Below are 21,291 nucleotides of genomic sequence, written 5' to 3'. Positions count from 1 at the left end.
CACTTTTAGATATAAGTATATATAGGAGCACTTTATACTTTGTATATAGGAGCACTTTATACTTTGTGAATAGAACAGTATAAACCTCCAATACAATAGGTACAATAGACAATAGATAAAGTTAACCAAATATTTCAAAGGTGATGATTTTACAAATTCAATCTTTTGGTATCAATATGGCGTCAAATCTGCCATTGGTCAGCTTGGCCAGTTACTTTGAAATTGCACAGGGTTAGTTCAGACCCTAAAGTGGGTCTCTACCAAGCCCATTTAGAAGTCACCTGTCATGGAATTTTTAAGCAATCATATTTTATAACCTGTGTGTATGTAGAAGCTGATACATGGTGTGTAAAATTGGTTTTCAGTGTGAATATATATATATATTGATTCATACCCTTGTGATCATCTTTCACTATATTTTTATGTTGCAGACAGGATACATTGAAGAGGAGGCTGGCCCATGATTTTCCCCAGCTGGTGTTTCACTCCCCCCGCAATCGCAACATGTGCGAGATGGTTTTTGTTGAGACAATGTCCGCAGATAAGTTGATAGACAGGCTACCTCATACGACAGAGTCAACTGAGGTTAGGGCTAACCCTAGAATCCAGAATTACATGGCTATCTGTGTCCAAATTGACCATGTGTATGTTTCATTTTGCTTGGTGTCAATCACTGAAGTTTTAAATTCACAATTGGCTATACTAATGCACAATACTTGTCTTAGATGGTGTAAATTTAACAAAGATGAAGTTTGATAATTCATGAATTTGCTGGGGACCTCCTGTAACCCCCTCAAAGACCACTGGTGGTCCCCGGACCCCACGTTGAGAACCACTGTTGTAATGAATGCAAGGCTGAGACATTCAGGGACATTAACACATCATTTCATACCATATTATTGGGTTGATTCTGACTTGTAATGGATCTATTGTAGAATTGACTATTTTTGCACTATTCACAATTAAAGGGATAGTTCGGTTTGTTTGAAGTGGGGTCCTATCAGCTAGTAAGATACACTAACTTAATTAGGTACAGTGGTCTTGAAGCGGGGCGCAGCGTCGAACGAGATCCGGCACCCAGAGCAGCAGCCTCACCAGCTTTTTCTCTGTAAGTCCTGGGGGTCAACAACTAAAACGTAATTTAGCACCTAAAACAACGCCCACCTAAACAAATCGATATCTGTGTACATGCACGCTCTATTTTGACAATTTTCAGCGCTTTACTTTTCCGCAAAACAGCAGTTTCATTCGGCACTGCTTTTTCTCCCAACCGTACAACTACCGTATTCCTCCGCTAAAAGCCTGCACAGAGCCGCAGCACTGGATTACTCCGCAGTTATTTGGGGGTATTTTATTTCTCTCGGTTTGTTAGTGAAGACACAACAAATAGAATACACGAACGAAAATATGAGTGATTTTGATAGCGAGGATGATATTCACCTTGGTGACAAGAGGATACAATTATGAACCAGAGAGAATACAGAAGAGGAACTTTTGCAGAGTGAACAGGCAGAGAGATGCGCCTGCTGCCTAAATGCCAGGGTGCCCTGCAGACCTTTTTCACCATTCCCAGGATAAATTGTGGAAAACGTCCCAGACCAGAGAGGCCAGGTGACTTGTTGTCTCTAAAGTAAGTCAGTGTTTTATCTCTCTTCTAAGCCTTCCTGTTTTGTAAACCGCGGCTCTGTGCTCTGTGCTGGCTTTTAGCGGAGGAATACGGTAGTTGTACGGTTGGGAGAAAAAGCAGTGCCGAATGAAACTGCTGTTTGGCGGAAAAGTAAAGCGTTGAAAATTGTCAAAATAGAGCGTGCATGTACACGGATATCGATTTGTTTAGGTGGGCGTTGTTTTAGGTGGCTAAATTACGTTTTAGTTGTTGACCCCCGTACTTGCAGAGAAAAAGCTGGTTTGGGTGCTGCTCTGAGTGCCGGGTCTCGTTCCACAATGCGCCCAGCCTCCAGACCACTGTACCTAATTAAGTTAGTGTATCTTACTAGCTGATAGGACCCCACTTCAAACAAACCAAACTATCCCTTTAAAGAGCTGCTTCCCCATGATGGTGTCCATGCTTTTTCACATGATTTTCCACCCTGACAAGAATACAATGTTGGAGAAAATAAATAAATAAATAAATACACAAATAAATAAATAAATAATACTTGTCTTTTTTGTCATGAAAATGTGATGATATTGAATACTAGAAATATCCAAAATATCAGCTATCGGCACATTGAAATCAAAATGATGTGTTCTAAACAGTGTTGCCAAATTGGGCGGTTTTTCGCAAATTGGGCTGTTTTGGATTGCATTGCGGGGCGGGGGGGGGGGGGGGGGGGATAGTGTGGACAGAGTCACTTGTTAGACCTGCATTTGCTTGGTATGTTAGTGTATCTGACCTCAGTGTGTGTGTGTGTGTGTGTGTGTGTGTGTGTGTGTGTGTGTGTGTGTGTGTGTGTGTGTGTGTGTGTAAGACTTTATGTTCATGTATCTGACCTCAGTGTGTGTGTGTGTGTGTGTGTGTGTGTGTGTGTGTGTGTGTGTGTGTGTGTGTGTGTGACGCACTACAGCACAAACTGAAGGTTACAGTGTGGCGGACGCACCCCCGGCCGGCCGGGCGTGTGGGGAGAGATGTTTTCAGCGAGGAGGTTTGCATCACTGTAGGAAAGAGCTGAAGAATGTGCCTACAGAGGGGAAAGTCCAGGCATCACACAGTGAGTGAGTGAGAGTGAGTGCGCGGTCTCCCACAATGCGCCCCGCTTCAAGACCACTGTACCTAATTAAGTTAGTGTATGGAACTAGCTGATAGGACTTCAGCATGATGATAGGACCCCACTTCAAACAAACCAAACTATCCCTTTAAGGGGGCGAGGGAGCATTTTGATTAATTTCAGCCATCTTGGGCCAAAATGTGCTTCTTTAATTTCCTTCTTCTGATTACACGGTGTCAACGGAACATTTTGATGTATAATACATCTGTGTTTTGCTAAATTTACCATGTGTATATTTCATTTCACTTGGTGTCAATCACTGAAGTTTTAGCGTATTTTGTACAAATTTGCTAGATTTCATGGTCTAAATTCACACTTGGCTATACTAATGCACAATACTTGTCTTAGATGTTTAGGTACAGTACATGTATAGGTGTCAGTTTGAGAGATATTTTATGTAGCTCACATGAATAGAAAATAAGTTACAAGCAAAATTAGCAGCGTAAGATTTTCGTTTTTTTTATTCACATCTATATACAATTATGGGCCGTGACAAAAAACTGCCAGATATTTTGCGGAGAACTTTTAACACAAAGTCTGTCCGGTATGCGTCAGTCAGTGCATGGAGAGTGCAAGCTGGAACGGCACTGGGAGAGGAGACGGAGAGAGGAGTGTGACTGACAGCCAGTCATCCAATCACGACAATGCTATAAGGAGGATCATGACTGAGTCATCCAATGACAAATTGTCATCCAGTCATGCTCCTCCCTATAGCATTGTCGTGATTGGATGACTTGCCGTGTGTGTGTGTGTGTGTGTGTGTGTGTGTGTGTGTGTGTGTGTGTGTGTGTGTGTGTGTGTGTGTGTGTGTGTGTGTGTGTGTGTGCATCTGCCAACAGGTTCAACAATGCTTTTCTGCGCTGGCATATATATGCTAGGTTTCCACATAGCCTTGTTTATATTATGTTTTGATTGAGAACAGGCAAATACTCTAAGTTTAAGCTATTTGTTTTTGTTTGATTACATTGTATGGCTGTCAGCCCGTCACTAATTCACTGTTTAAAACTGACGTGGCTGTTGTTGTTGTTGTTGTTTTTTACTGAGAAGCAGTTAAGAAATAAATAAGCGTTTATAAAGTTATTTGACTTTTGTTTGATTACATTTATTTCACTGAATATCAATGATTATAACACAAATTCAATTCGTCATACTTTTTGAACGGGTTAGATACTGTACATTGGCCAATAATATCACTTTTAGACAGGTATTAATACCATGTCTTTTTTCTTTATCAAGAAAGGTAAGACTGCAGTATCTTGGGCGTGGGGGAAAAAAGTGACTTGACTTGGGACTTGACTTGCCTTAACTAAGGACTCGACTTGACTTGATTTGACAAAACCTGTGACTTGACTTGACTTGCCCAAAACAAAATGACTTGGGACTGATACATATTTGGTACAGAGTTCACACATTGACCAAATATGTACTGCTGTTGCTTTGTCCATGAACATTCAAGGCCACGACTGATAACAGCCCCCTCACTCACACACACACACACACACACACACACACACACACACACACACACACACACACACACACACACACACACACACACACACACACACACACACACACACACACACACACACACACACACACACACACACACACACACACACAAGCAGTCAGGAGGACAGCAAGCTCTGGACTCCACTGTGTGAAAATGTCTTCTTCAGACGAGAAGGTCGACGGACGAGCGCTCATGGAAGCCGTTTCAAATCCTGAAGTCCACTTAGACGGAGCAGGTTGGTGACATTTCAATGTTATTGTCACATTATGTGTAACTTCATGATCAGTACAGGCACAGAGGTTGTGGGTTTTGTTTTTGGTGTCTGGCAAAATTATTTAAAGAGCTGGAATGTCTAGAAAGTGTGTCTATCTGGTTTTTCATCTGTCTTCTGTGTGAGAGTGAATCGTTTAGTTGGTAAGAATGACTTCTGACTGTTATCTCGTAATCTTACCAACAATACCAATTATTTGTAAATCTACCAGCCCAAAATGTAATCTCACCACGTTACTAATGACTAAGATGGCTATTCTGACTTTTTGTCATGTCATTAGGTTAGGCTTGTTCGCAAATAAAAAAAATAATTTAGAAAGCAACTGGAGGCAAGATTGTGCAATCAATTCTTAAGGTCAATATAAGTATTTTTGTGGCAAGTGACCCAGGTAAGTGTGGCAAGTGACTTCAAATTTATCTTGTTTATGCATAGGTTAACTTACTGAATAGACATGAATGTGTTAGTTATTTGGCCCCTGTTTTACTTGTGACTTTATGGCTTATTGGCTTATTGACTTATTATTATGGCTTTAAGTCAATTAGCCTAGTGTTGAGCTCATTTGCATATTTAAAATAGATTTTTCCAAGAAACTTGTAAAACAAAAAAGTTCCTTTTCATGTATACTTTCACTGTGTGAGGTTTGATTGTGATAGGCTTCATTTTTTCCTTTACTCCTATGCGGGTATATTTTGGGTAGCCTATATTCGATTAGTGTATAGCTCATTTGCATATTTAAATTAATTTTCAAAGAAACTTGTAATACAAAAAATGTTACTTTTCATGGATACTTTTATTGTATAAATTTTTATTTTGATAGGAGTAAAGGAAAAAAATAGCCCCATTGGGGTGTATTGTTGTCTGGCCTTACTGGCACACATCTTGGATTGATGAGAATTAAACATATTTCCTCAACTAGGATTTCTTAGGACTTTTAGTATGTTGTTCTGGACACCTCATAGAAATGATCTAAGCTGCAAAAAATTATTTTACAATTAGTTTGTCGTAAAACGCTACTTTGCCTGGACTATAATTGATGTGCCGTTTTAGCCACATATAGGACACACATAACCTTGCAAGCAAGCTGGATTCCCTTACGAGATGTACGGTTTGTTGGTTTGTGAAAACAAACAATACCGCCCCCATCTGACAATGTCAGGTTACACACCCGCATCAGAGAGAGTTGGATGCACCTGCATCAGAGAGAGTTGGATGCACCTGCATCAGAGAGAGTTGGATGCACCTGCATCAGAGAGAGTTGGATGCACCTGCATGAGAGAAAGTTGGATGCACCTGCATCAGAGACGCACCTGCATCAGAGAGAGTTGGATGCACCTGCATCAGAGAGAGTTGGATGCACCTGCATCAGAGAGTTGGATGCACCTGCATCAGAGAGGCACCTGCATCAGGAAGAGTTGGATGTGCGAATATCTCATTGAAAAAGATGGAGTTTCATTCAAAAAGCGGCTCCGCATCTAGGATTTGATAATGCAGACAGTTGATTGTTGCCATTGTAGCTGAAATATCAGATCTGGCATGGATGTATTTGAGTATTGTCAGCATGCGTTAATCCATCATTTGTCTTCTGTGTGTGTGTGTGTGTGTGTGTGTGTGTGTGTGTGTGTGTGTGTGTGTGTGTGTGTGTGTCAGTCTGGCCTCCAGAGCCCCCACACATTAAAGAGGAACAGGAGGAACTCTGCATCAGTCAGATTAAAGGGGAACAGGAGGAACTCTGGATCCGTCAAGAGGGAGAGCAGCTTCAAGAGGACCCAGAGCCCCCACACATTAAAGAGGAACAGGAGGAACTCTTGACCAGTCAAGAGGGAGAGCAGCTTCAAGAGGACCCAGAGCCCCCACACATTAAAGAGGAACAGGAGGAACTCTTGACCAGTCAGGAGGGAGAGCAGATTCAAGGGCTGGGCAAGTTCCCATTCACTCCTGTCCCTGTGAAGAGTGAAGATGATGAAGAGAAACCTCAGTCCTCACAGCTTCATCAAAGCCAAACTGAGTATAACAGAGAGGCAGAGCCTCTAGCCAGCAGCTCAACTGAACAGATGAAAACAGAAGCTACTGAAGAGGACGGTGGACTATCACAACCAGCCAGGAACATAGATCCAGACACTTCTGAACCTGAGACTGAAGACAGTGTCCACACAGGAGAGAAACCGTTCAGCTGCTCAGACTGTGGTAAAAGTTTTAGACAGAAAGGACACTTGAAGACACACATGCAAGTCCACACAGGAGATAAACCGTTCAGCTGCTCAGACTGTGTTAAAAGTTTTAGTCGGAACAAAACCTTGAAGACACACATGAGAGTCCACACAGGGGAGAAGTCATTCAGCTGCTCAGACTGTGATAAAAGTTTTAGTCAGAAAGGAGACTTGAAGAAACACATGAGAGTCCACACAGGGGAGAAATCGTTCAGCTGCTCAGACTGTGATACAAGTTTTAGTCGGAAAGAAAACTTGAAGTCACACATGAGAATCCACACAGGAGAGAAACCGTTCAGCTGCTCAGACTGTGATAAAAGTTTTAGTCAGAAAGTAAACGTGAAGAGACACATGAGAGTCCACACAGGAGAGAAACCGTTCAGCTGCTCAGACTGTGATACAAGTTTTAGTCTGAAAGAAAACTTGAAGTCACACATGAGAGTCCACACAGGAGAGAAACCGTTCAGTTGCAGTGTTTGTGGGAGAAGTTTTAGTCACAGTCGTCAAGTCAAAAGACATAAGTGTAGTGGTGAGAACAGCAGCAGGTGAAGCTGCAGAGCTGCTGGTTGAGCTGAACTGTTCAGCAGTAACACAACAACCATTTGTTGCCAGTTTCATTTCACTCAAATTTCAGGTCACTTAATATCAGGCTGGGCAATAATTAGTTATTTATTGTCATTCAGTAGAATCATATTGTGATATATATATATATATTTTTTTATTTCACCTTTATTTTACCAGGAAAATTACTTGAGATCCAAGATCTCTTTTTCGAGTAAGACCTGGCCTATGCTTGTGCAAGGCCAGGTCTAAATACTAATATTTATATTAGTATTAACTCAAAATACTTTGAGTTATCTGTAGCCGCTTCACGAGGTAATATGGGGAGAGGAGTCTACTGTAGCTGCTCTAACTGAAGTGTGTAAAGAGGTAATATGGTGAGAGGAGTCTACTGTAGCTGCTCTAACTGAAGTGTGTATAGAGGTAATATGGTGAGAGGAGTCTACTGTAGCTGCTCTAACTGAAGTGTGTATAGAGGTAATATGGTGAGAGGAGTCTACTGTAGCTGCTCTAACTGAAGTGTGTAAAGAGGTAATATGGGGAGAGGAGTCTACTGTAGCTGCTCTCTAACTGAAGTGTGTAAAGAGGTAATATGGTGAGAGGAGTCTACTGTAGCTGCTCTCTAACTGAAGTGTGTAAAGAGGTAATATGGGGAGAGGAGTCTACTGTAACTGCTCTAACTGAAGTGTGTATAGAGGTAATATGGGGAGAGGAGTCTACTGTAGCTACTCTCTAACTGAAGTGTGTATAGAGGTAATATGGTGAGAGGAGTCTACTGTAACTGCTCTAACTGAAGTGTGTAAAGAGGTAATATGGGGAGAGGAGTCTACTGTAGCTGCTCTAACTGAAGTGTGTAAAGAGGTAATATGGGGAGAGGAGTCTACTGTAGCTGCTCTAACTGAAGTGTGTATAGAGGTAATATGGGGAGAGGAGTCTACTGTAGCTGCTCTCTAACTGAAGTGTGTATAGAGGTAATATGGTGAGAGGAGTCTACTGTAACTGCTCTAACTGAAGTGTGTAAAGAGGTAATATGGGGAGAGGAGTCTACTGTAGCTGCTCTAACTGAAGTGTGTAAAGAGGTAATATGGTGAGAGGAGTCTACTGTAGCTGCTCTCTAACTGAAGTGTGTATAGAGGTAATATGATGAGAGGAGTCTACTGTAGCTGCTCTCTAACTGAAGTGTGTAAAGAGGTAATATGGTGAGAGGAGTCTACTGTAACTGCTCTAACTGAAGTGTGTATAGAGGTAATATGGTGAGAGGAGTCTACTGTAGCTGCTCTCTAACTGAAGTGTGTAAAGAGGTAATATGGTGAGAGGAGTCTACTGTAGCTGCTCTCTAACTGAAGTGTGTATAGAGGTAATATGGTGAGAGGAGTCTACTGTAGCTGCTCTCTAACTGAAGTGTGTATAGAGGTAATATGGTGAGAGGAGTCTACTGTAGCTGCTCTCTAACTGAAGTGTGTAAAGAGGTAATATGGTGAGAGGAGTCTACTGTAGCTGCTCTCTAACTGAAGTGTGTATAGAGGTAATATGGTGAGAGGAGTCTACTGTAGCTGCTCTCTAACTGAAGTGTGTATAGAGGTAATATGGTGAGAGGAGTCTACTGTAGCTGCTCTAACTGAAGTGTGTATAGAGGTAATATGGTGAGAGGAGTCTACTGTAGCTGCCCTAACTGAAGTGTGTATAGAGGTAATATGGTGAGAGGAGTCTACTGTAACTGCTCTCTAACTGAAGTGTGTAAAGGGGTAATATGGTGAGAGGAGTCTACTGTAGCTGCACTCTAACTGAAGTGTGTATAGAGGTAATATGGTGAGAGGAGTCTACTGTCCAAAATTGTTCATATTGTATATTAATGACATCTGTAGAATATCAAATATTCTGAAATGTGTTGTTTTTGCAGACGACACCAATATTTTTTGCTCTGGAGAGAATCTGCATCAGTTATTGGAGGTTGTCTCATCAGAAATGGGAAAGTTAAAGCGGTGGTTCGACCTGAACAAATTATCGCTAAATTTAAAGAAAACCAAGTTTATGTTGTTCGGTAAAAGAAGGGTCCACTTGAACACCCCAGTCGTAGTAAAGATCGATAATGTTGATCTAGAAAGAGTTTTTGAGAACATTTTTTGGGGGATAATCTTGGACCACAATTTATGTTGGAAACCCCACGTTAAGTTTGTATGCTAGTCTAAACTGTCAAGAAATATTGGTGTCCTAGGTAAAACTAAAAACATTCTGAACCTGAAATCACTGTACATGCTGTACTGCTCGCTTATTTTACCCATCCTGAATTATTGTGCGGAAGTCTGGGGGAATACCTATAAAAGTACCCTTCAGACATTATGCACACTGCAAAAAAAAGCAATAAAAGCAATAAGGATTGTTCATAAGGTAGGTTATTTGGAACACACTAACACACTATTTATAAAGTCAAATGCATCGAAACTGATGGATTTGATTGATTCGAAAACTGCACTAATTATGTTCAAAGCGAGGAACAATCTACGTCCTGGTAATATTCAAAAAATGTTTGCAGACAGAGAAGGAGGTTATGATTTAAGAGGTAAATATAATTTGAAACAGCCGTGTGCTCGCACTACTCTTAAGAGCATGTGTATTACAGTCTATGGGGTGACTCTTTGGAACAGACTGGATGACAGGATCAAAGAAAGTTCTAGTATCTCTATTTTCAAATCTAATTAAAAAAAATATTTAATCAAGAAATACATTGAATCTTGAGTTACTCGGATTCTTGCTGTTTTTTGGCAATGTCCTTTTTTCTTCCTGGTAGAGAATTACTGTGTTATTGGTGGGTGTATGTACCTGGTCTGATGTGTATTCTGTACATTAATATACATATATGTATACAAATTATTGTATGTGTAATGAGGTTATTATGCATATAATATATAATATATGGTGTACATGATGTATATTATATTGTAATATACATTATGTAAAGAATTGTTGTGTACATTGGATGGATTCTTGGATGCATTGGTTCAACACAGGTTGATATCAAAGCATTGGGTTTTTGGGGTAATGTTGGATTGTATTATTGGGAATGGGTATTGATAGGGATTTGTAGGTGGATTTATGATGTATGTGTATGGGTAAGTTTGTGTATGTTTGTGTATATACATGCATATATATGTATGTATGTATGTGTATGCATGAGCATGTGGGGAGGAGCGTGAGAGTTGGGATATGCATACAGTATAATATAGGGATGTATGAATTTGTTTATGAATGATTTGGGGGCAGGACTCGATAAGCCTAGGCTTCTTCCTGCCCCTTTTCAAACAGTTCGCCTTTTTTATGTTTGAGTTTACGTATTTTCCTTTTGATGAAGTCTATTAGACTGTTATGTTTACTGTTTTTTTTTCACTTTATGTATTGTTTTAACTGTTTGAAATAAATCGTTTCAATCAATCAATCAATCAATCAATCAATCAAAATACTGTAGCTGCTCTAACTGAAGTGTGTATAGAGGTAATATGGTGAGAGGAGTCTACTGTAGCTGCTCTCTAACTGAAGTGTGTATAGAGGTAATATGATGAGAGGAGTCTACTGTAGCTGCTCTCTAACTGAAGTGTGTATAGAGGTAATATGGTGAGAGGAGTCTACTGTAGCTGCTCTCTAACTGAAGTGTGTATAGAGGTAATATGATGAGAGGAGTCTACTGTAGCTGCTCTCTAACTGAAGTGTGTATAGAGGTAATATGGTGAGAGGAGTCTACTGTAGCTGCTCTCTAACTGAAGTGTGTATAGAGGTAATATGGTGAGAGGAGTCTACTGTAGCTGCTCTAACTGAAGTGTGTATAGAGGTAATATGGTGAGAGGAGTCTACTGTAGCTGCTCTCTAACTGAAGTGTGTATAGAGGTAATATGATGAGAGGAGTCTACTGTAGCTGCTCTCTAACTGAAGTGTGTATAGAGGTAGTATGGTGAGAGGAGTCTACTGTAACTGCTCTCTAACTGAAGTGTGTATAGAGGTAATATGGTGAGGAGTCTACTGTAGCTGCTCTCTAACTGAAGTGTGTATAGAGGTAATATGGTGAGAGGAGTCTACTGTAGCTGCTCATTCAGTAGAATCATATTGTGATATATATATATATTTTTTTTTATTTCACCTTTATTTTACCAGGAAAATTACTTGAGATCCAAGATCTCTTTTTCGAGTAAGACCTGGCCTATGCTTGTGCAAGGCCAGGTCTAAATACTCATATTTATATTAGTATTAACTCAAAATACTTTGAGTTATCTGTAGCCGCTTCACGAGGTAATATGGGGAGAGGAGTCTACTGTAGCTGCTCTAACTGAAGTGTGTATAGAGGTAATATGGTGAGAGGAGTCTACTGTAGCTGCTCTCTAACTGAAGTGTGTATAGAGGTAATATGGGGAGAGGAGTCTACTGTAGCTGCTCTAACTGAAGTGTGTATAGAGGTAATATGATGAGAGGAGTCTACTGTAGCTGCTCTCTAACTGAAGTGTGTATAGAGGTAATATGATGAGAGGAGTCTACTGTAGCTGCTCTCTAACTGAAGTGTGTAAAGAGGTAATATGGTGAGAGGAGTCTACTGTAGCTGCTCTAACTGAAGTGTGTAAAGAGGTAATATGGTGAGAGGAGTCTACTGTAACTGCTCTAACTGAAGTGTGTAAAGAGGTAATATGGTGAGAGGAGTCTACTGTAGCTGCTCTCTAACTGAAGTGTGTATAGAGGTAATATGGTGAGAGGAGTCTACTGTAGCTGCTCTAACTGAAGTGTGTAAAGAGGTAATATGGTGAGAGGAGTCTACTGTAGCTGCTCTCTAACTGAAGTGTGTATAGAGGTAATATGGGGAGAGGAGTCTACTGTAGCTGCTCTAACTGAAGTGTGTAAAGAGGTAATATGGTGAGAGGAGTCTACTGTAACTGCTCTAACTGAAGTGTGTATAGAGGTAATATGGTGAGAGGAGTCTACTGTAGCTGCTCTCTAACTGAAGTGTGTATAGAGGTAATATGATGAGAGGAGTCTACTGTAGCTGCTCTCTAACTGAAGTGTGTAAAGAGGTAATATGGTGAGAGGAGTCTACTGTAGCTGCTCTAACTGAAGTGTGTAAAGAGGTAATATGGTGAGAGGAGTCTACTGTAACTGCTCTAACTGAAGTGTGTAAAGAGGTAATATGGTGAGAGGAGTCTACTGTAGCTGCTCTCTAACTGAAGTGTGTATAGAGGTAATATGGTGAGAGGAGTCTACTGTAACTGCTCTAACTGAAGTGTGTAAAGAGGTAATATGATGAGAGGAGTCTACTGTAGCTGCTCTAACTGAAGTGTGTATAGAGGTAATATGGTGAGAGGAGTCTACTGTAGCTGCTCTCTAACTGAAGTGTGTATAGAGGTAATATGATGAGAGGAGTCTACTGTAGCTGCTCTCTAACTGAAGTGTGTAAAGAGGTAATATGGTGAGAGGAGTCTACTGTAGCTGCTCTAACTGAAGTGTGTAAAGAGGTAATATGGTGAGAGGAGTCTACTGTAACTGCTCTAACTGAAGTGTGTATAGAGGTAATATGGTGAGAGGAGTCTACTGTAGCTGCTCTAACTGAAGTGTGTATTAGGGATGTTCATTTTGAAAAATGTCCAAAATCGAAAATCGGGGAAAATTAACGATCAATTATCGATCATATTAATAATATTTATTTATTTTTATTTTTTTACAAAATGAATGCCTATGGCAGAAAATACGAAAGACAACGTGTTCTCCTCAATGAACTCTTTATTTCAATGTGTCTCCTCTCCAACACTGCTGTCCCTGGCGCATGCCGGTGTGAATTCCCCATGTTTAAAACGGTTTTGTTGTCACAAAGGCCCGTGCCCAGCCAGAAAACTAGAGACTATATGAAGCTCCACCTCACGTTAGTCGGCTGTGCAATTGAGTGGGGCGAGGAGGAACGAATTCCACCCAAACCTAGTCCGCAAAAAAAAAAAAAAAAAAAGTATAATAACAATAATCGATAAGAATTCCACATGATCGATTCCATTCCTTAACGATCAATTATCGATTTTCGATAACTGATGAACATCCCTAATTTTAAGAATATAATGAATGAAAAAATGAGCGTCTGCACATAAGAAAAAACACATTTGATTGATATTTTATTATAAAAAAAAAAATGAAAAATGAAAAATGAAAAAAAAAAAAATATATATATATATATATATATTTTTTTTTTAATATAAAATCCCCAATCTAATAGAGGAGGACCATCCTATGCCTCACTGGAAAAACCTCCTCTGATGTTAAGTACAGATCTTGTTACCCTCTAGTTAAAGTCTAAATTCACTCCTTGTACCCCGTAGTTATAGTATAAGTACACTCCTTGTACCCCGTAGTTATACTATAAGTACAGATCTTGTTACCCTCTAGTTAAATTCTAAATTCACTCTTTGTACCCCGTAGTTATACTATAACTACACTCCTTGTACCCCTTAGTTATACTATAACTACACTCCTTGTACCCCGTAGTTATAGTATAACTACACTCCTTGTACCCCGTAGTTATACTATAAGTACAGATCTTGTTACCCTCTAGTTAAAGTCTAAATTCACTCCTTGTACCCCGTAGTTATACTATAACTACATGCTTATTTGCGGGCTGTATTCTAAAGCGTCACTGGCATTAGCAATCGAATGCCGAACGTCACCCAAGCTCGTATCACGCCTTTCTCTCATCAAATCACTTTCCTAAACTAATAGAGCGGCGCAGTCAACTGAGCATGCTCAGAATGTTGCCCTCTTAGTAGTACTGTATAACCCAACATAATCCATCAACTGAGCATGCAAACGCCACCGACTGCTGATGTCATGTCATTTTTATTCAGTCATCATAAATAACAAAATCACAGTATAAACAAAGTCAAATCAACCAGAGACTGAACATGTCCTACCCACTGATGAGGTCATGCCCCACCGTCGTCAAGTGGTGGCACCCTTCCCACCCACAACTGGGCCTGCAACCGTGGGGACTGATGATGCCAGACCCACTGCCGAGTTTCCGTTGCCCGGTAATTGCCGGACTTTGTCCGGTAAAATTCATCACAGTCCGACAAATTAAAATCTGCCGGAAAACCAGGTCCGGTAAATAATCTCTCAGCACAATTTGAGTTTTGATTGATTGATTGATATCTTTATTGATTCAATAAAAGTAGAATTGTGCAAGACAATACAACAAAACAATATTGATCAAAAGGAATAAAACACAATAAAGCCCGAGGGCTTGTTTCCATTGTGGTCCTTATGTGTGGGACAAGTGGAGAGAATGTATGTGTTGCAGATGTGTGCGCGGGCAACATAAACAAACAAAAAAACATTAAACAACAGTGTCATACAGTCAATGACTGATCAGTCATTGAATGAATGGTTATTTAAACAACAACAAAGTGCACCAATCAATAAATAAAAAGAGAACCAGCTCATATAATAAATCAAAGACCTACCATGGGTTTTAAAACTGCGAGCATACTGGAGACAGAAGAAAATAAAAAAGGTTAGGAACCCATTTGGGAACCAACCAGCCATTTTTTCAAGGCGAGCTTAAAAGAAAACCTGGAATTAAGGGTCTTTATACTCTCAGGGAGTTTGTTCTAAGTTGTATTAAAATAGGCTCGCATTTCCACACAGGCTCCTATTAAATAGCCTAAATGAATATTTTGATGTGTAGGTTATTTCCACAAACTCAGTGTGCAAGCAGCGAGTCACTTCAACACCGATTGGATTGTAAACAACACGGGGGGACACAGTGCAGTGAGTGCAGTGGCCTCAGGAGGGAGTCTCTCACTATCCTTCTAAATGAATTCCAAGCCCTCATATTTCACGTCTCCGATCTTGGTTTCAGGTAAAAGCATGCGTCCATCCAGCGTAAAGGCCATAATGTACGTGGCGAGCTCACCGCGGACTTCCTCTGACTTGAGCGCCAGGATCATCTGGTCGTCCGTATTGGGGACAAACTTGAAGGAGGAGAAGCCGTGGGTGGGGTGGTACGGACCCGCGTGGTTTACGACGATGTCGTCGAAGTCGTGCGAGCAGCTGAGGACGAGGTTCGCCGCGCGGTGCTCGTCCGCCGTCTCCTCGTAGTGCTGCTTGCTGGCGCGGCGGGGGAGGAAAAACCAGCGCTGTAGGGTGTCGCTCCACGCTGCGGACTCATGGATAAGGTAACCTGGAGGTTCTATCCCAGCAGCGGACTTCAACAAATTGTACTTGGGAACCCAGTTCTGATGCTGAACATCCCCTCTGTAGCCCACGACTTTCACCCACTCGGGGTTGTTGTTGACAAACTCTCCTGCGGCGGTGGTCCACTCCTTCCCAGGACCGCCGACGTACAGCTGCTCGTCCTTCACTGCCAGCCACTCTCCTTTGAACCCTTTGGCAACGCTGCCATTGCCATCAGGCAAGATGACCCAGGGCACAGCCTTGTCACCATGGATGTGGTAGACTACGCCCGTTCTATCGTCGACACTGTACAGCTTCCCGTTGAACACCACCAGCTCGGACAGCTCCATGCCCCTGCCCTCCTCTGACAGGTGGCCTTTGAGCACCACTCGGTCCTGGTCCCATTCTACTGCCACCTCGTCACCGCTCTGCGATACCAGAAGGTAGCCCCGCTGCATGTAGCTGAACCACGTCAGTTTCTTGTCACTGAGAGACTTGGTGTCTTGGTCGGCGATGACCCCGATGCGGTAGCGGGTGCCCTGTGCCGTGCGCTCGGGCACACTGAGGGGGTAGGTGTCATTGTAACGGGGCTCGTTGGGGCCGGCTCTCCGGCTGTACAGGCTGTAGGAGCAGGACCGCGGGCGCGGGCTCAGGTACACGAAGGCTATGAGTACCAACAAGGCCAGAGCGACCGCCACAATGGGTTTCCACTTGAGGCAGAAACGAGGATACATGTTAACAAACATAAAATAATGACATCAATATTTGTCTCAGTGACATTAAATAATCAATCATTTGTTTTAAATGTGTCCAAATCCTTTATGTTGTGTTGCACCCTTTTTTGCACAAAAGTGGCCAGGTCGCCGATGATGTCATACCGATGACACCGAACAATTGTGATGTCATCGGTGATGTCATCGGTGAGGATTTCATCAGTGATGATAGCATCAGTGTGACTCGAGCAATTGTGATGTCATCATTGTGACTCAGTTATGATGTCATCACCGATGACACTCAGGCAAATTACAGTGAAACTTCAAATAAACACCCGGGCGTTTACCAAAGACCCCGTCGTAATTTGTTTTGCACAGAATTCGTGCTCCGCAAAGATTGGAAAGTATTGCTTTATTTAAAACCAGTATGATAGTAGGCTACTTAGTAGGCTACACACAAGAAGGTAGGTACAGGCAGTTTTAAACATGCCTAGTATTGTAGAGTACGGATTGGAACAAAGAGAAACAACTGAGATGTCCTTCATCATCATCGTCGTTGTCGTCGTCGTCGTCCAACTACCGATATGCTACCAGTTGATTGCTCTCCTCTTCTCCCTCTAGCAAACAGCCATACTGTATTTCAAACAAGTAACATTAGCCTACCGCTCCAATTCAGTTGTTTGTGTTTCATTGCAGGGCTCGACATTAGCGGATGCCCGGTTGCCCCAGACAACCAAAAAAAAAAAAGTAAACCACTTCTTGGCCTTTGGTGGCCACAGTGGCAACCACGTTTTAACACGTACAAAATATGTACAGCAGCAAACGGCAAAATATGCACAAAATAAATATTTTTGAAATACTTTGTGAGTGACATACATGTGACATTTTCTGCGGCTACAATCAGAGCAATGTTAATTACCAGTCGGAATGTCGGAACCGGTGAATGACTTCCTTTTCTTTTTTGCTGCACTCTTCCACTGGTTCTCCCCAAGGCTGCTGTCTCTCCTGATGACTCTACATCTTATACACCAATGACTGTCGTAGCTGTCGTCACCCCGACCCATATGTCATCACATTTGCAGGTGATTCTGTCATTGTTAGCCTGCTTGACGAGGATGATTCACAGCACGGACCGGTGGTCGATGACTTCATAACTTGGTGCGACGAGTCCTTCTTAGAGCTAAATGTGTCTAAAACTAAAGACATGATCATCAGCTTTAGAAAGTCTCCTCCTATACTCCTACTTGCATCAAAGGCACAGGCATTGAGCTTGTGGACAGCTATAAATACCTGGCTGTTGTTCTTGACAACAAACTGTGTTTTGATTCTCATGTTGCTGCCACTTCAAAAAAAAAGGCCAGCAGCGTCTTTTTCTCCTGAGGAAAATGCGTTCCTTTAATGTCTCTTCTGTAATGATGACCCTTTTCTACAGGAGTTTTATTGAATCTGTTCTTATGTTCTGTATTGTTGCCTGGTTTGGCAACACGACCCTGGCTAATAAGAACAGGCTCGGTAGCCTCGTCAGAGTGGCCAGCAAGGTTTCTGGGAATACCCAAGCCCAGCTTATAGACCTCTACTAGAGGCAGGTGCTGAGGAAAGCCCCTTCCCACCTGGAGGGCCCAGATCACCGCCTTCGTTTAGAGTTTGAGCTGTTGCCCTCAGGTCGTCAGCTGAGGGTGCCCACAACGAGGACCAAGCGCTTCAAACTCTCCTTTGTCCCGGCTGCTATTCAACTGATGAACAGCAGATAGAACTTTATTTCTCTGGTTTACACTCGGGGGCGTGCTTCACACTCGGGGGCGTGCTTTACACTCGGGGGCGACACTCGGGGGCGTGCTTTACACTCGGGGGCGTGCTTGGGGGCGTGCTTTACACTCGGGGGCGTGCTTTACACTCGGGGGCGTGCTTCACACTCGGGGGCGTGCTTTACACTCGGGGGCGTGCTTTACACTCGGGGGCGTGCTTGGGGGCGTGCTTTACACTCGGGGGCGTGCTTCACACTCGGGGGCGTGCTTTACACTCGGGGGCGTGCTTGGGGGCGTGCTTTACACTCGGGGGCGTGCTTGGGGGCGTGCTTTACACTCGGGGGCGTGCTTCACACTCGGGGGCGTGCTTTACACTCGGGGGCGTGCTTGGGGGCGTGCTTTACACTCGGGGGCGTGCTTCACACTCGGGGGCGTGCTTCACACTCGGGGGCGTGCTTTACACTCGGGGGCGTGCTTTACACTCGGGGGCGTGCTTTACACTCGGGGGCGTGCTTTACACTCGGGGGCGTGCTTCACACTCGGGGGCGTGCTTTACACTCGGGGGCGTGCTTTACACTCGGGGGCGTGCTTTACACTCGGGGGCGTGCTTCACACTCGGGGGCGTGCTTCACACTCGGGGGCGTGCTTTACACTCGGGGGCGTGCTTGGGGGCGTGCTTTACACTCGGGGGCGTGCTTTACACTCGGGGGCGTGCTTGGGGGCGTGCTTTACACTCGGGGGCGTGCTTTACACTCGGGGGCGTGCTTTACACTCGGGGGCGTGCTTCACACTCGAGGGCGTGCTTCACACTCGGGGGCGTGCTTCACACTCGGGGGCGTGCTTTACACTCGGGGGCGTGCTTTACACTCGGGGGCGTGCTTTACACTCGGGGGCGTGCTTGGGGGGCGTGCTTTACACTCGGGGGCGTGCTTTACACTCGAGGGCGTGCTTCACACTCGGGGGCGTGCTTTACACTCGGGGGCGTGCTTTACACTCGGGGGCGTGCTTCACACTCGGGGCGTGCTTCACACTCGGGGGCGTGCTTCACACTCGGGGGCGTGCTTCACACTCGGGGGCGTGCTTTACACTCGGGGGCGTGCTTTACACTCGGGGGCGTGCTTTACACTCGGGGGCGTGCTTGGGGGGCGTGCTTTACACTCCGGGGCGTGCTTCACACACTCGGGGGCGTGCTTCACACTCGGGGGCGTGCTTCACACACTCGGGGGCGTGCTTCACACTCGGGGGCGTGCTTCACACTCGGGGGCGTGCTTCACACTCGGGGGCGTGCTTTACACTCGGGGGCGTGCTTCACACACTCGGGGGCGTGCTTCACACTCGGGGGCGTGCTTCACACTCGGGGGCGTGCTTCACACTCGGGGGCGTGCTTTACACTCGGGGGCGTGCTTTACACTCGGGGGCGTGCTTTACACTCCGGGGCGTGCTTCACACACTCGGGGGCGTGCTTCACACTCGGGGGCGTGCTTCACACTCGGGGGCGTGCTTCACACTCGGGGGCGTGCTTCACACACTCGGGGGCGTGCTTTACACTCGGGGGCGTGCTTCACACTCGGGGGCGTGCTTCACACACTCGGGGGCGTGCTTCACACTCGGGGGCGTGCTTCACACACTCGGGGGCGTGCTTCACACTCGGGGGCGTGCTTTACACTCGGGGGCGTGCTTCACACACTCGGGGGCGTGCTTCACACTCGGGGGCGTGCTTTACACTCGGGGGCGTGCTTCACACTCGGGGCGTGCTTTACACTCGGGGGCGTGCTTCACACTCGGGGGCGTGCTTCACACTCGGGGGCGTGCTTTACACTCGGGGGCGTGCTTTACACTCGGGGGCGTGCTTTACACTCGGGGGCGTGCTTGGGGGGCGTGCTTTACACTCCGGGGCGTGCTTCACACACTCGGGGGCGTGCTTCACACTCGGGGGCGTGCTTCACACACTCGGGGGCGTGCTTCACACTCGGGGGCGTGCTTCACACTCGGGGGCGTGCTTCACACTCGGGGGCGTGCTTCACACTCGGGGGCGTGCTTTACACTCGGGGGCGTGCTTTACACTCGGGGGCGTGCTTCACACACTCGGGGGCGTGCTTCACACTCGGGGGCGTGCTTCACACTCGGGGGCGTGCTTTACACTCGGGGGCGTGCTTTACACTCGGGGGCGTGCTTTACACTCGGGGGCGTGCTTCACACTCGGGGGCGTGCTTTACACTCGGGGGCGTGCTTTACACTCCGGGGCGTGCTTCACACACTCGGGGGCGTGCTTCACACTCGGGGGCGTGCTTCACACTCGGGGGCGTGCCTCACACACTCGGGGGCGTGCTTTACACTCGGGGGCGTGCTTCACACTCGGGGGCGTGCTTCACACACTCGGGGGCGTGCTTCACACTCGGGGGCGTGCTTCACACACTCGGGGGCGTGCTTCACACTCGGGGGCGTGCTTTACACTCGGGGGCGTGCTTCACACTCGGGGGCTTTACACTCGGGGGCGTGCTTCACACTCGGGGGCGTGCTTTACACTCGGGGGCTTTACACTCGGGGGCGTGCTTCACACTCGGGGGCGTGCTTTACACTCGGGGGCTTTACACTCGGGGGCGTGCTTCACACTCGGGGGCTTTACACTCGGGGGCGTGCTTCACACTCGGGGGCTTTACACTCGGGGGCGTGCTTCACACTCGGGGGCGTGCTTCACACTCGGGGGCGTGCTTCACACTCGGGGGCGTGCTTCACACTCGGGGGCGTGCTTCACACTCGGGGGCGTGCTTCACACTCGGGGGCGTGCTTCACACTCGGGGGCGTGCTTCACACTCGGGGGCGTGCTTTACACTCGGGGGCGTGCTTTACACTCGGGGGCTTTACACTCGGGGGCTTTACACTCGGGGGCGTGCTTTACACTCGGGGGCGTGCTTTACACTCGGGGGCGTGCTTTACACTCGGGGGCGTGCTTTACACTCGGGGGCGTGCTTTACACTCGGGGGCGTGCTTCACACTCGGGGGCGTGCTTTACACTCGGGGGCGTGCTTTACCGTCATTATTGGCACGGCAGCGATGCCGGCAGTGCGCTTGTCAAATAAAGTCCATTGAAATGAGCACACTGAAGAATAAGTGCTTCTCATAATGATGGTTTTGCATAATTCATAGCAGCCTTACAGACAACAAAGTGCACTGTGTGCTGCTGAGTGTCACGTCCTCAATGCTTCATTAGGCTGGGCTTCAAGCCTTTGCAGTTGTGGATTTCTTTCATGTCACAGATGCAGCATTGCAAACGTGTGCTGTTGTCAGAGAGAAAGGTACAGCAAATGCCTTAATACACAAACAGCGGA

General features: G+C 45.2%; 1 protein-coding gene and 1 pseudogene across 2 annotated transcripts in view; both read right to left on the bottom strand.

The window, feature by feature from the left end:
• Positions 1 to 21,291, bottom strand: part of LOC310778530 (chondroitin sulfate synthase 3-like) — a gene marked incomplete at both ends in the record, with an annotated part of 121,752 nt that overhangs the window by 45,877 nt on the left and 54,584 nt on the right. The window lies entirely within an intron of this gene.
• On the bottom strand, positions 15,141 to 16,238 carry LOC310778704 (soluble calcium-activated nucleotidase 1 pseudogene; annotated as a pseudogene). The gene has a single exon. The product of its transcript is annotated as a soluble calcium-activated nucleotidase 1 pseudogene (transcript).

The sequence above is a fragment of the Poromitra crassiceps genome, assembly GCF_964638095.1.
Source record: "Poromitra crassiceps genome assembly, chromosome: 6".
NCBI classification, from domain to species: Eukaryota; Metazoa; Chordata; class Actinopteri; order Beryciformes; family Melamphaidae; genus Poromitra; species Poromitra crassiceps.
The sequence above is the reverse complement of the archived record's forward strand: the minus strand, read 5'-3'. Positions and strand labels throughout refer to the sequence as shown.